This window comes from Mesoplodon mirus, assembly GCF_964341445.2.
Source record: "Mesoplodon mirus genome assembly, chromosome: 10".
Lineage (NCBI taxonomy): Eukaryota > Metazoa > Chordata > Mammalia > Artiodactyla > Ziphiidae > Mesoplodon > Mesoplodon mirus.
In genome coordinates this window covers 72,196,885-72,211,753 of record NC_138986.1, presented here as the reverse complement: position 1 = coordinate 72,211,753, position 14,869 = coordinate 72,196,885, and the positions used below count along the sequence as shown (strand labels likewise).

The window sequence follows — 14,869 nt, the reverse complement described above, 5'->3', positions numbered from 1 at the left end:
TTCAGGTGTTTTACCTGGAAAGGGTGGGAACAGTTCAGCAGCAGCTGGCCTGGGGCTCAGCTCACGTTTACTCACAGATGCCTCGGCACGGTCCCCCAGCTTTGCAATGAGGACGCTCCTTGCATGGGGGGTGGGTTGCTGGCTGTATGGGAGATGATTCCCCACCTCTGACCAATTTCAGAATTGTTTACCACTGGAGCAAGTGCCCTGATAGGGTTTTCCTCTGTATAACTCGTGGGTTCAGGATTTATTTTTTCTTTTATGGTTCAAGTTAGAATTTATTCCTCTTTTATGTATTTATAGATATAAGCATGGAAATAATTCATTCCTATAAATACATCTGTGTGACGGGAAGAACTTTTTTCTGTTTTATTTTTAAATTTTATTTTTTTAAATTTTGAAATTTAATTGTATTTATTTTTTTATACAGCACATTATTATTAGTTATGTATTTTATGCATATACATGTATACAGGTCAATCCCAAACTCCCAACTCATCCCACCACCACCACCCCATGGCTTCCCACACTTGGTGTCCATACGTTTGTTCTCTACCTCTGTGTCTCTATTTCTTCCCTGCAAACCAGTTCATCTGTACCATTTTTAGGCTCCACATATATGCGTTAATATACAATATTTGTTTTCCTCTTTCTGACTTACTTCATTCTGTATGACAGTCTCTCGATCCATCGATGGCTCTACAAATGACCCAGTTTCATTCCTTTTTATGGCCGAGTAATATTCCATTTTATATATGTACCACATCTTTATCCATTCATCTGTCTGTGGGCATTTAGGTTGCTTCCATTACCTGGCTATTGTAAATAGTGCTGCAACGAACATTGTGGTGAATGTGCCTTTTTGAAATACGGTTTTCTCTGGGTATATGCCCAGAAGTGGGATTGCTGGATCAGATGGTAATTCTATTTCTAGTTTTTTTAAGGAAAATCCATACTGTTCTCCATAGTGACTGTGTCAATTTACATTCCCACCAATAGTGGAAGAGGGCTCCTTTTGTCCACACCCTCCCCAGAATTGGTTGTTTGTAGATTTTCTGATGATGCCGATTCTAACAGGTGTGAGGTGATACCTCATTGTAGTTTTGATTTGCATTTCTCTAATAATTAGTGCTGTTGAGCAGCTTTTCATGTGCGTCTTGGCCATCTCTGTGTCTCCTTTGAAGAAACGTCTCTTTAGATCTTCTGTCCATTTTTTTGGGTTGTTTGTTTTTTTAATATTAAGCTGCATGAGCTGTTTATATATATTGGAGATTAAACCTCTGTCCATTGATTCGTCTGCAACGATTTTCACCCATTCTGAGGGATGCCTTTTTCCATTCCCGTTTTTTTTAACAAAAAAGGAAAGAAAGGAAAAGAAGCAGAACACTAATGTGCGTAAAATATGCCTTTTGAAACGGTCGTTTTGAAATATGGACGTCCTTTGAATTTTTTGGTCGATATGTGACCCCAGGATTTGTTTTCAGGGCAGGTGTCATTTACAGGCCTGCAATGATTTTGAATATCAACTGACCATTAGCGTTGGGATTAAAGCTGCTGTTGTGTGAAACGGCCACAAGGTGGCAGCAGTTCACACTTACCAAATCTGGTTACTAGGGCAAGAGAGCCTCAGTGGAAGTGGTGTTCTAGATTGGAGTTTAGAATGGAATGTGCCAGGAGAAAGCCCCTCACGTTTGTCTCACTACTTCTTGTTCGTGTTTTTAATTTAATTTTTATTTTTTATTACATCAAGTTTGATTACAATGTTTGGCTTGTTGTAGGTGTGGAAGATGTGGTTCTTTTACTCATATACACATGTCTGTTCTTCCTGGGATCCTTTTCCCATGTACGTTATGACAGAATGTTGAGTAGTCCTCTCTTGGTATTCTGTAGGTCTTTGGTGATTATATATGTCACCTGTGTTTGTATATGTCTGTTAACCCCGATATCGTAATGAAACCAATCCTCACACCTTTCCATTGGTGAACCATAAGTTTGTTTAATGAATCTGTGATTGCCCTTCTCCGTGGAAATATCTGCCTTGGTATCCATTTTTAGGTAACACCTATAAGTGATATGATATGATATGTGTCTTTCACTTTCTGACTTACTACAAGTCACGTGATTACTTCTAGACTCATCTACGGTGCTGCAAATGGCATTGTGTCCTTTTTTCCGTTGGCTTCTCTTCTGCCTTAGCGGGGTCCATTTTCAACAATGTGATTCCCTGAGGGTTGTGGATTAGCTGACCTGGGCAGCCTTACCCTGCCGGCCCGCCCTCCCCAGGTGTGCCTCGTTGAGGTCAATATAAACAGCGCTCCAGGCAGCAATAGCCCCTGAAGCTGTGCCTGCCTCCATATTCTCTGCCCCGTCAGCAGTCTCGGGGCTGTGCTGGTGGGAGGGAGTGAGGGGCCACAGCTTTGTGGGTGGCCCGGTGTGAGTGGGGTTCTGCTGGCCTTTCTGCAGGAGTTGCCAGGCTGCCGCCTGTAAAGAAGAGGTTGTGTCACCCATACTTTCCGCTGGAATTTCTCTCCAGACAGAGGTGAGGATGGAAAAAAGCAGTGGGGGCCGGGACAGGATGGGTATCTCAGGCAGGGCAATGGAAAGCTTCTGGAAGAGCGCCCGGGGCCAGGACCACCCTGGCTGGCCTGCAGGCACCAAGTTGGCCTGCGTGCTGTCGCTGGTGTGGCACCACGGTCCTTCCTCTAGGCTTTCAAGCCCTTGTACATATTCAGGTGTTTTACCTGGAAAGGGTGGGAACAGTTCAGCAGCAGCTGGCCTGGGGCTCAGCTCACGTTTACTCACAGATGCCTCGGCACGGTCCCCCAGCTTTGCAATGAGGACGCTTCTTGCGTGGGGGGTGGGTTGCTGGCTGTATGGGAGATGATTCCCCACCTCTGACCAATTTCAGAATTGTTTACCACTGGAGCAAGTGCCCTGATAGGGTTTTCCTCTGTATAACTCGTGGGTTCAGGATGTTTTTTTCTTTTATGGTTCAAGTTAGATTTTATTCCTCTTTTATGTATTTATAGATATAAGCATGGAAATAATTCATTCCTATAAATACATCTTTGTGATGGGAAGAATTTTTTCTGTTTTATTTTGAAATTTTATTTTTTAAAATTTTGAAATTTAATTTTATTTATTTTTTTATACAGCACATTATTATTAGTTATGTATTTTATGCATATACATGTATACAGGTCAATCCCAAACTCCCAACTCATCCCACCACCACCACCCCATGGCTTCCCACTCTTGGTGTCCATACGTTTGTTCTCTACCTCTGTGTCTCTATTTCTTCCCTGCAAACCAGTTCATCTGTACCATTTTTAGGCTCCACATATATGCGTTAATATACAATATTTGTTTTCCTCTTTCTGACTTACTTCATTCTGTATGACAGTCTCTCGATCCATCGATGGCTCTACAAATGACCCAGTTTCATTCCTTTTTATGGCCAATTAATATTCCATTTTATATATGTACCACATCTTTATCCATTCATCTGTCTGTGGGCATTTAGGTTGCTTCCATTACCTGGCTATTGTAAATAGTGCTGCAACGAACATTGTGGTGAATGTGCCTTTTTGAAATACGGTTTTCTCTGGGTATATGCCCAGAAGTGGGATTGCTGGATCAGATGGTAATTCTATTTCTAGTTTTTTTAAGGAAAATCCATACTGTTCTCCATAGTGACTGTATCAATTTACATTCCCACCAATAGTGGAAGAGGGCTCCTTTTGTCCACACACACCCCAGAATTGGTTGTTTGTAGATTTTCTGATGATGCCGATTCTAACAGGTGTGAGGTGATACCTCATTGTAGTTTTGATTTGCATTTCTCTAATAATTAGTGCTGTTGAGCAGCTTTTCATGTGCGTCTTGGCCATCTCTGTGTCTCCTTTGAAGAAACGTCTCTTTAGATCTTCTGCCCATTTTTTTTGGGTTCTTTGTTTTTTTAATATTAAGCTGCATGAGCTGTTTATATATATTGGAGATTAAACCTCTGTCCATTGATTCGTCTGCAACGATTTTCGCCCATTCTGAGGGATGCCTTTTTCCATTCCCGTTTTTTTTAACAAAAAAGGAAAGAAAGGAAAAGAAGCAGAACACTAATGTGCGTAAAATATGCCTTTTGAAACGGTCGTTTTGAAATATGGACGTCCTTTGAAATTTTTGGTCGATATGTGACCCCAGGATTTGTTTTCAGGGCAGGTGTCATTTACAGGCCTGCAATGATTTTGAATATCAACTGACCATTAGCGTTGGGATTAAAGCTGCTGTTGTGTGAAACGGCCACAAGGTGGCAGCACTTCACCCTTACCAAATCTCATTACTAGGGCAAGAGAGCCTCAGTGGAAGTGGTGTTCTAGATTGGAGTTTAGAATGGAATGTGCCAGGAGAAAGCCCCTCACGTTTGTCTCACTACTTCTTGTTCGTGTTTTTAATTTAATTTTTTATTTCTTATTACAGCAAGTTTGATTACAATGTTTGGCTTGTTGTAGGTGTGGAAGATGTGGTTCTTTTACTCATATACACATGTCTGTTCTTCCTGGGATCCTTTTCCCATTTACGTTATGACAGAATGTTGAGTAGTCCTCTCTTGGTATTCTGTAGGTCTTTGGTGATTATATATGTCACCTGTGTTTGTATATGTCTGTTAACCCCGATATCGTAATGAAACCAATCCTCACACCTTTCCATTGGTGAACCATAAGTTTGTTTAATGAATCTGTGATTGCCCTTCTCCATGGAAATATCTGCCCTGGTATCCATTTTTAGGTAACACCTATAAGTGATATGATATGATATGTGTCTTTCACTTTCTGACTTACTACAAATCACGTGATTACTTCTAGACTCATCTACGGTGCTGCAAATGGCATTGTGTCCTTTTTTCCCTTGGCTTCTCTTCTGCCTTAGCGGGGTCCATTTTCAACAATGTGATTCCCTGAGGGTTGTGGATTAGCTGACCTGGGCAGCCTTACCCTGCCGGCCCGCCCTCCCCAGGTGTGCCTCGTTGAGGTCAATATAAACAGCGCTCCAGGCAGCAATAACCCCTGAAGCTGTGCCTGACTCCATATTCTCTGCCCCGTCAGCAGTCTCGGGGCTGTGCTGGTGGGAGGGAGTGAGGGGCCACAGCTTTGTGGGTGGCCCGGTGTGAGTGGGGTTCTGCTGGCCTTTCTGCAGGAGTTGCCATGCTGCCGCCTGTAAAGTAGAGGTTGTGTCACCCATACTTTCCGCTGGAATTTCTCTCCGGACAGAGGTGAGGATGGAAAAAAGCAGTGGGGGCCGGGACAGGATAGGTATCTCAGGCAGGGCAATGGAAAGCTTCTGGAAGAGCGCCCGGGGCCAGGACCACCCTGGCTGGCCTGCAGGCACCAAGTTGGCCTGCGTGCTGTCGCTGGTGTGGCACCACGGTCCTTCCTCTAGGCTTTCAAGCCCTTGTACATATTCAGGTGTTTTACCTGGAAAGGGTGGGAACAGTTCAGCAGCAGCTGGCCTGGGGCTCAGCTCACGTTTACTCACAGATGCCTCGGCACGGTCCCCCAGCTTTGCAATGAGGACGCTCCTTGCGTGGGGGGTGGGTTGCTGGCTGTATGGGAGATGATTCCCCAACTCTGACCAATTTCAGAATTGTTTACCACTGGAGCAAGTGCCCTGATAGGGTTTTCCTCTGTATAACTCGTGGGTTCAGGATTTTTTTTCTTTTATGGTTCAAGTTAGATTTTATTCCTCTTTTATGTATTTATAGACATAAGCATGGAAATAATTCATTCCTATAAATACATCTGTGTGACGGGAAGAACATTTTTCTGTTTTATTTTGAAATTTTATTTTTTAAAATTTTGAAATTTAATTTTATTTATTTTTTTTATACAGCACATTATTATTAGTTATGTATTTTATGCATATACATGTATACAGGTCAATCCCAAACTCCCAACTCATCCCACCACCACCACCCCATGGCTTCCCACACTTGGTGTCCATACGTTTGTTCTCTACCTCTGTGTCTCTATTTCTTCCCTGCAAACCAGTTCATCTGTACCATTTTTAGGCTCCACATATATGCGTTAATATAAAATATTTGTTTTCCTCTTTCTGACTTACTTCATTCTGTATGACAGTCTCTCGATCCATCGATGGCTCTACAAATGACCCAGTTTCATTCCTTTTTATGGCCGAGTAATATTCCATTTTATATATGTACCACATCTTTATCCATTCATCTGTCTGTGGGCATTTAGGTTGCTTCCATTACCTGGCTATTGTAAATAGTGCTGCAACGAACATTGTGGTGAATGTGCCTTTTTGTAATACGGTTTTCTCTGGGTATATGCTCAGAAGTGGGATTGCTGGATCAGATGGTAATTCTATTTCTAGTTTTTTTAAGGAAAATCCATACTGTTCTCCATAGTGACTGTATCAATTTACATTCCCACCAATAGTGGAAGAGGGCTCCTTTTGTCCACACCCTCCCCAGAATTGGTTGTTTGTAGATTTTCTGATGATGCCGATTCTAACAGGTGTGAGGTGATACCTCATTGTAGTTTTGATTTGCATTTCTCTAATAATTAGTGCTGTTGAGCAGCTTTTCATGTGCGTCTTGTCCATCTCTGTGTCTCCTTTGAAGAAACGTCTCTTTAGATCTTCTGCCCATTTTTTTTGGGTTGTTTGTTTTTTTAATATTAAGCTGCATGAGCTGTTTATATATATTGGAGATTAAACCTCTGTCCATTGATTCGTCTGCAACGATTTTCACCCATTCTGAGGGATGCCTTTTTCCATTCCCATTTTTTTAACAAAAAAGGAAAGAAAGGAAAAGGAGCAGAACACTAATGTGCGTAAAATATGCCTTTTGAAACGGTCGTTTTGAAATATGGACGTCCTTTGAATTTTTTGGTCGATATGTGACCCCAGGATTTGTTTTCAGGGCAGGTGTCATTTACAGGCCTGCAATGATTTTGAATATCAACTGACCATTAGCGTTGGGATTAAAGCTGCTGTTGTGTGAAACGGCCACAAAGTGGCAGCAGTTCACCCTTACCAAATCTGGTTACTAGGGCAAGAGAGCCTCAGTGGAAGTGGTGTTCTACATTGGAGTTTAGAATGGAATGTGCCAGGAGAAAGCCCCTCACGTTTGTCTCACTACTTCTTGTTCGTGTTTTTAATTTAATTTTTTATTTTTTCTTACAGCAAGTTTGATTACAATGTTTGGCTTGTTGTAGGTGTGGAAGATGTGGTTCTTTTACTCATATACACATGTCTGTTCTTCCTGGGATCCTTTTCCCATGTACGTTATGACAGAATGTTGAGTAGTCCTCTCTTGGTATTCTGTAGGTCTTTGGTGATTATATATGTCACCTGTGTTTGTATATGTCTGTTAACCCCGATATCGTAATGAAACCAATCCTCACACCTTTCCATTGGTGAACCATAAGTTAGTTTAATGAATCTGTGATTGCCCTTCTCCGTGGAAATATCTGCCTTGGTATCCATTTTTAGGTAACACCTATAAGTGATATGATATGATATGTGTCTTTCACTTTCTGACTTACTACAAGTCACGTGATTACTTCTAGACTCATCTACGGTGCTGCAAATGGCATTGTGTCCTTTTTTCCCTTGGCTTCTCTTCTGCCTTAGCGGGGTCCATTTTCAACAATGTGATTCCCTGAGGGTTGTGGATTAGCTGACCTGGGCAGCCTTACCCTGCCGGCCCGCCCTCCCCAGGTGTGCCTCGTTGAGGTCAATATAAACAGCGCTCCAGTCAGCAATAGCCCCTGAAGCTGTGCCTGACTCCATATTCTCTGCCCCGTCAGCAGTCTCGGGGCTGTGCTGGTGGGAGGGAGTGAGGGGCCACAGCTTTGTGGGTGGCCCGGTGTGAGTGGGGTTCTGCTGGCCTTTCTGCAGGAGTTGCCAGGCTGCCGCCTGTAAAGAAGAGGTTGTGTCACCCATACTTTCCGCTGGAATTTCTCTCCGGACAGAGGTGAGGATGGAAAAAAGCAGTGGGGGCCGGGACAGGATGGGTATCTCAGGCAGGGCAATGGAAAGCTTCTGGAAGAGCGCCCGGGGCCAGGACCACCCTGGCTGGCCTGCAGGCACCAAGTTGGCCTGCGTGCTGTCGCTGGTGTGACACCACGGTCCTTCCTCTAGGCTTTCAAGCCCTTGTACATATTCAGGTGTTTTACCTGGAAAGGGTGGGAACAGTTCAGCAGCAGCTGGCCTGGGGCTCAGCTCACGTTTACTCACAGATGCCTCGGCACGGTCCCCCAGCTTTGCAATGAGGACGCTCCTTGCGTGGGGGGTGGGTTGCTGGCTGTATGGGAGATGATTCCCCACCTCTGACCAATTTCAGAATTGTTTACCACTGGAGCAAGTGCCCTGATAGGGTTTTCCTCTGTATAACTCGTGGGTTCAGGATTTTTTTTCTTTTATGGTTCAAGTTAGATTTTATTCCTCTTTTATGTATTTATAGACATAAGCATGGAAATAATTCATTCCTATAAATACATCTGTGTGACGGGAAGAACTTTTTTCTGCTTTATTTTGAAATTTTATTTTTTTAAAATTTTGAAATTTAATTTTATTTATTTTTTTTATACAGCACATTATTATTAGTTCTGTATTTTATGCATATACATGTATACAGGTCAATCCCAAACTCCCAACTCATCCCACCACCACCACCCCATGGCTTCCCACACTTGGTGTCCATATGTTTGTTCTCTACCTCTGTGTCTCTATTTCTTCCCTGCAAACCAGTTCATCTGTACCATTTTTAGGCTCCACATATATGCGTTAATATACAATATTTGTTTTCCTCTTTCTGACTTACTTCATTCTGTATGACAGTCTCTCGATCCATCGATGGCTCTACAAATGACCCAGTTTCATTCCTTTTTATGGCCGAGTAATATTCCATTTTATATATGTACCACATCTTTATCCATTCATCTGTCTGTGGGCATTTAGGTTGCTTCCATTACCTGGCTATTGTAAATAGTGCTGCAACGAACATTGTGGTGAATGTGCCTTTTTGAAATACAGTTTTCTCTGGGTATATGCCCAGAAGTGGGATTGCTGGATCAGATGGTAATTCTATTTCTAGTTTTTTTAAGGAAAATCCATACTGTTCTCCATAGTGACTGTGTCAATTTACATTCCCACCAATAGTGGAAGAGGGCTCCTTTTGTCCACACCCTCCCCAGAATTGGTTGTTTGTAGATTTTCTGATGATGCCGATTCTAACAGGTGTGAGGTGATACCTCATTGTAGTTTTGATTTGCATTTCTCTAATAATTAGTGCTGTTGAGCAGCTTTTCATGTGCGTCTTGGCCATCTCTGTGTCTCCTTTGAAGAAACGTCTCTTTAGATCTTCTGCCCATTTTTTTTGGGTTCTTTGTTTTTTTAATATTAAGCTGCATGAGCTGTTTATATATATTGGAGATTAAACCTCTGTCCATTGATTCGTCTGCAACGATTTTCGCCCATTCTGAGGGATGCCTTTTTCCATTCCCGTTTTTTTTAACAAAAAAGGAAAGAAAGGAAAAGAAGCAGAACACTAATGTGCGTAAAATATGCCTTTTGAAACGGTCGTTTTGAAATATGGACGTCCTTTGAAATTTTTGGTCGATATGTGACCCCAGGATTTGTTTTCAGGGCAGGTGTCATTTACAGGCCTGCAATGATTTTGAATATCAACTGACCATTAGCGTTGGGATTAAAGCTGCTGTTGTGTGAAACGGCCACAAGGTGGCAGCACTTCACCCTTACCAAATCTCATTACTAGGGCAAGAGAGCCTCAGTGGAAGTGGTGTTCTAGATTGGAGTTTAGAATGGAATGTGCCAGGAGAAAGCCCCTCACGTTTGTCTCACTACTTCTTGTTCGTGTTTTTAATTTAATTTTTTATTTTTTCTTACAGCAAGTTTGATTACAATGTTTGGCTTGTTGTAGGTGTGGAAGATGTGGTTCTTTTACTCATATACACATGTCTGTTCTTCCTGGGATCCTTTTCCCATGTACGTTATGACAGAATGTTGAGTAGTCCTCTCTTGGTATTCTGTAGGTCTTTGGTGATTATATATGTCACCTGTGTTTGTATATGTCTGTTAACCCCGATATCGTAATGAAACCAATCCTCACACCTTTCCATTGGTGAACCATAAGTTTGTTTAATGAATCTGTGATTGCCCTTCTCCGTGGAAATATCTGCCTTGGTATCCATTTTTAGGTAACACCTATAAGTGATATGATATGATATGTGTCTTTCACTTTCTGACTTACTACAAGTCACGTGATTACTTCTAGACTCATCTACGGTGCTGCAAATGGCATTGTGTCCTTTTTTCCCTTGGCTTCTCTTCTGCCTTAGCGGGGTCCATTTTCAACAATGTGATTCCCTGAGGGTTGTGGATTAGCTGACCTGGGCAGCCTTACCCTGCCGGCCCGCCCTCCCCAGGTGTGCCTCGTTGAGGTCAATATAAACAGCGCTCCAGGCAGCAATAGCCCCTGAAGCTGTGCCTGCCTCCATATTCTCTGCCCCGTCAGCAGTCTCGGGGCTGTGCTGTTGGGAGGGAGTGAGGGGCCACAGCTTTGTGGGTGGCCCGGTGTGAGTGGGGTTCTGCTGGCCTTTCTGCAGGAGTTGCCAGGCTGCCGCCTGTAAAGAAGAGGTTGTGTCACCCATACCTTCCGCTGGAATATCTCTCCGGACAGAGTTGAGGAAGGAAAAAAGCAGTGGGGGCCGGGACAGGAGGGGTATCTCAGGCAGGGCAATTGAAAGCTTCTGGAAGAGCGCCCGGGGCCAGGACCACCCTGGCTGGCCTGCAGGCACCAAGTTGGCCTGCGTGCTGTCACTGGTGTGGCTCCACGGTCCTTCCTCTAGGCTTTCAAGCCCTTGTACATATTCAGGTGTTTTACTTGGAAAGGGTGGGAACAGTTCAGCAGCAGCTGGCCTGGGGCTCATCTCACGTTTACTCACAGATGCCTCGGCACAGTCCCCCAGCTTTGCAATTAGTACACTCCTTGCGTGGGGGGTGGGTTGCTGGCTGTATGGGAGATGGTTCCCCACCTCTGACCAATTTCAGAATTGTTTAACGCTGGAGCAAGTGCCGTGATAGGGTTTTCCTCTGTATAACCCGTGGGTTCATTTTTTTTTCTTTTATGGTTCAAGTTAGATTTTATTCCTCTTTTATGTATTTATAAATATAAGCATGGAAATAATTCATTCCTATAAATACATCTGTGTGACGGGAAGAATTTTTTCTGTTTTATTTTGAAATTTTATTTTTTAAAATTTTGAAATTTAATTTTATTTATTTTTTTTATACAGCACATTATTATTAGTTCTGTATTTTCTGCATATACATGTATACAGGTCAATCCCAAACTCCCAACTCATCCCACCACCACCACCCCATGGCTTCCCACACTTGGTGTCCATACGTTTGTTCTCTACCTCTGTGTCTCTATTTCTTCCCTGCAAACCAGTTCATCTGTACCATTTTTAGGCTCCACATATATGCGTTAATATACAATATTTGTTTTCCTCTTTCTGACTCACTTCATTCTGTATGACAGTCTCTCGATCCATCGATGGCTCTACAAATGACCCAGTTTCATTCCTTTTTATGGCCGAGTAATATTCCATTTTATATATGTACCACATCTTTATCCATTCATCTGTCTGTGGGCATTTAGGTTGCTTCCATTACCTGGCTATTGTAAATAGTGCTGCAACGAACATTGTGGTGAATGTGCCTTTTTGAAATACGGTTTTCTCTGGGTATATGCCCAGAAGTGGGATTGCTGGATCAGATGGTAATTCTATTTCTAGTTTTTTTAAGGAAAATCCATACTGTTCTCCATAGTGACTGTATCAATTTACATTCCCACCAATAGTGGAAGAGGGCTCCTTTTGTCCACACCCTCCCCAGAATTGGTTGTTTGTAGATTTTCTGATGATGCCGATTCTAACAGGTGTGAGGTGATACCTCATTGTAGTTTTGATTTGCATTTCTCTAATAATTAGTGCTGTTGAGCAGCTTTTCTGTGCGTCTTGGCCATCTCTGTGTCTCCTTTGAAGAAACATCTCTTTAGATCTTCTGCCCATTTTTTGGGGGTTGTTTGTTTTTTTAATATTAAGCTGCATGAGCTGTTTATATATATTGGAGATTAAACCTCTGTCCATTGATTCGTCTGCAACGATTTTCGCCCATTCTGAGGGATGCCTTTTTCCATTCCCGTGTTTTATACCAAAAAAGGAAAGAAAGGAAAAGAAGCAGAACACTAATGTGCGTAAAATATGCCTTTTGAAACGGTCGTTTTGAAATATGGACGTCCTTTGAATTTTTTGGTCGATATGTGACCCCAGGATTTGTTTTCAGGGCAGGTGTCATTTACAGGCCTGCAATGATTTTGAATATCAACTGACCATTAGCGTTGGGATTAAAGCTGCTGTTGTGTGAAACGGCCACAAGGTGGCAGCAGTTCACCCTTACCAAATCTGGTTACTAGGGCAAGAGAGCCTCAGTGGAAGTGGTGTTCTAGATTGGAGTTTAGAATGGAATGTGCCAGGAGAAAGCCCCTCACGTTTGTCTCACTACTTCTTGTTCGTGTTTTTAATTTAATTTTTTATTTTTTCTTACAGCAAGTTTGATTACAATGTTTGGCTTGTTGTAGGTGTGGAAGATGTGGTTCTTTTACACATATACAGATGTCTGTTCTTCCTGGGATCCTTTTCCCATGTACGTTATGACAGAATGTTGAGTAGTCCTCTCTTGGTATTCTGTAGGTCTTTGGTGATTATATATGTCAAGTGTGTTTGTATATGTCTGTTAACCCCGATATCGTAATGAAACCAATCCTCACACCTTTCCATTGGTGAACCATAAGTTTGTTTAATGAATCTGTGATTGCCCTTCTCCGTGGAAATATCTGCCCTGGTATCCTTTTTTAGGTAACACCTATAAGTGATATGATATGATATGTGTCTTTCACTTTCTGACTTACTACAAGTCACGTGATTACTTCTAGACTCATCTACGGTGCTGCAAATGGCATTGTGTCCTTTTTTCCCTTGGCTTCTCTTCTGCCTTAGCGGGGTCCATTTTCAACAATGTGATTCCCTGAGGGTTGTGGATTAGCTGACCTGGGCAGCCTTACCCTGCCGGCCCGCCCTCCCCAGGTGTGCCTCATTGAGGTCAATATAAACAGCGCTCCAGGCAGCAATAGCCCCTGAAGCTGTGCCTGCCTCCATATTCTCTGCCCCGTCAGCAGTCTCGGGGCTGTGCTGGTGGGAGGGAGTGAGGGGCCACAGCTTTGTGGGTGGCCCGGTGTGAGTGGGGTTCTGCTGGCCTTTCTGCAGGAGTTGCCAGGCTGCCGCCTGTAAAGAAGAGGTTGTGTCACCCATACTTTCCGCTGGAATTTCTCTCCGGACAGAGTTGAGGAAGGAAAAAAGCAGTGGGGGCCGGGACAGGATGGGTATCTCAGGCAGGGCAATGGAAAGCTTCTGGAAGAGCGCCCGGGGCCAGGACTACCCTGGCTGGCCTGCAGGCACCAAGTTGGCCTGCGTGCTGTCGCTGGTGTGGCACCACGGTCCTTCCTCTAGGCTTTCAAGCCCTTGTACATATTCGGGTGTTTTACCTGGAAAGGGTGGGAACAGTTCAGCAGCAGCTGGCCTGGGGCTCATCTCACGTTTACTCACAGATGCCTCGGCACAGTCCCCCAGCTTTGCAATGAGGACGCTCCTTGCGTGGGGGGTGGGTTGCTGGCTGTATGGGAGATGGTTCCCCACCTCTGACCAATTTCAGAATTGTTTAACGCTGGAGCAAGTGCCGTGATAGGGTTTTCCTCTGTATAACCCGTGAGTTCATTTTTTTTTTCTTTTATGGTTCAAGTTAGATTTTATTCCTCTTTTATGTATTTATAAATATAAGCATGGAAATAATTCATTCCTATAAATACATCTGTGTGACGGGAAGAATTTTTTCTGTTTTATTTTGAAATTTTATTTTTTAAAATTTTGAAATTTAATTTTATTTATTTTTTTTATACAGCACATTATTATTAGTTCTGTATTTTCTGCATATACATGTATACAGGTCAATCCCAAACTCCCAACTCATCCCACCACCACCACCCCATGGCTTCCCACACTTGGTGTCCATACGTTTGTTCTCTACCTCTGTGTCTCTATTTCTTCCCTGCAAACCAGTTCATCTGTACCATTTTTAGGCTCCACATATATGCGTTAATATACAATATTTGTTTTCCTCTTTCTGACTCACTTCATTCTGTATGACAGTCTCTCGATCCATCGATGGCTCTACAAATGACCCAGTTTCATTCCTTTTTATGGCCGAGTAATATTCCATTTTATATATGTACCACATCTTTATCCATTCATCTGTCTGTGGGCATTTAGGTTGCTTCCATTACCTGGCTATTGTAAATAGTGCTGCAACGAACATTGTGGTGAATGTGCCTTTTTGAAATACGGTTTTCTCTGGGTATATGCCCAGAAGTGGGATTGCTGGATCAGATGGTAATTCTATTTCTAGTTTTTTTAAGGAAAATCCATACTGTTCTCCATAGTGACTGTATCAATTTACATTCCCACCAATAGTGGAAGAGGGCTCCTTTTGTCCACACCCTCCCCAGAATTGGTTGTTTGTAGATTTTCTGATGATGCCGATTCTAACAGGTGTGAGGTGATACCTCATTGTAGTTTTGATTTGCATTTCTCTAATAATTAGTGCTGTTGAGCAGCTTTTCTGTGCGTCTTGGCCATCTCTGTGTCTCCTTTGAAGAAACATCTCTTTAGATCTTCTGCCCATTTTTTGGGGGTTGTTTGTTTTTTTAATA

General features: G+C 42.9%; 1 long non-coding RNA gene across 1 annotated transcript in view; it reads right to left on the bottom strand.

The window, feature by feature from the left end:
* Positions 1-8,755, bottom strand: part of LOC309810961 — a 270,078-nt gene extending 261,323 nt beyond the window's left edge. Inside the window, exon 1 of the long non-coding RNA XR_014295083.1 lies at positions 8,712-8,755. This is a non-coding gene — a long non-coding RNA (uncharacterized lncRNA). The remainder of the gene's footprint in view (positions 1-8,711) is intronic.
* Between the last annotated feature and the right edge of the window lie 6,114 nt (positions 8,756-14,869).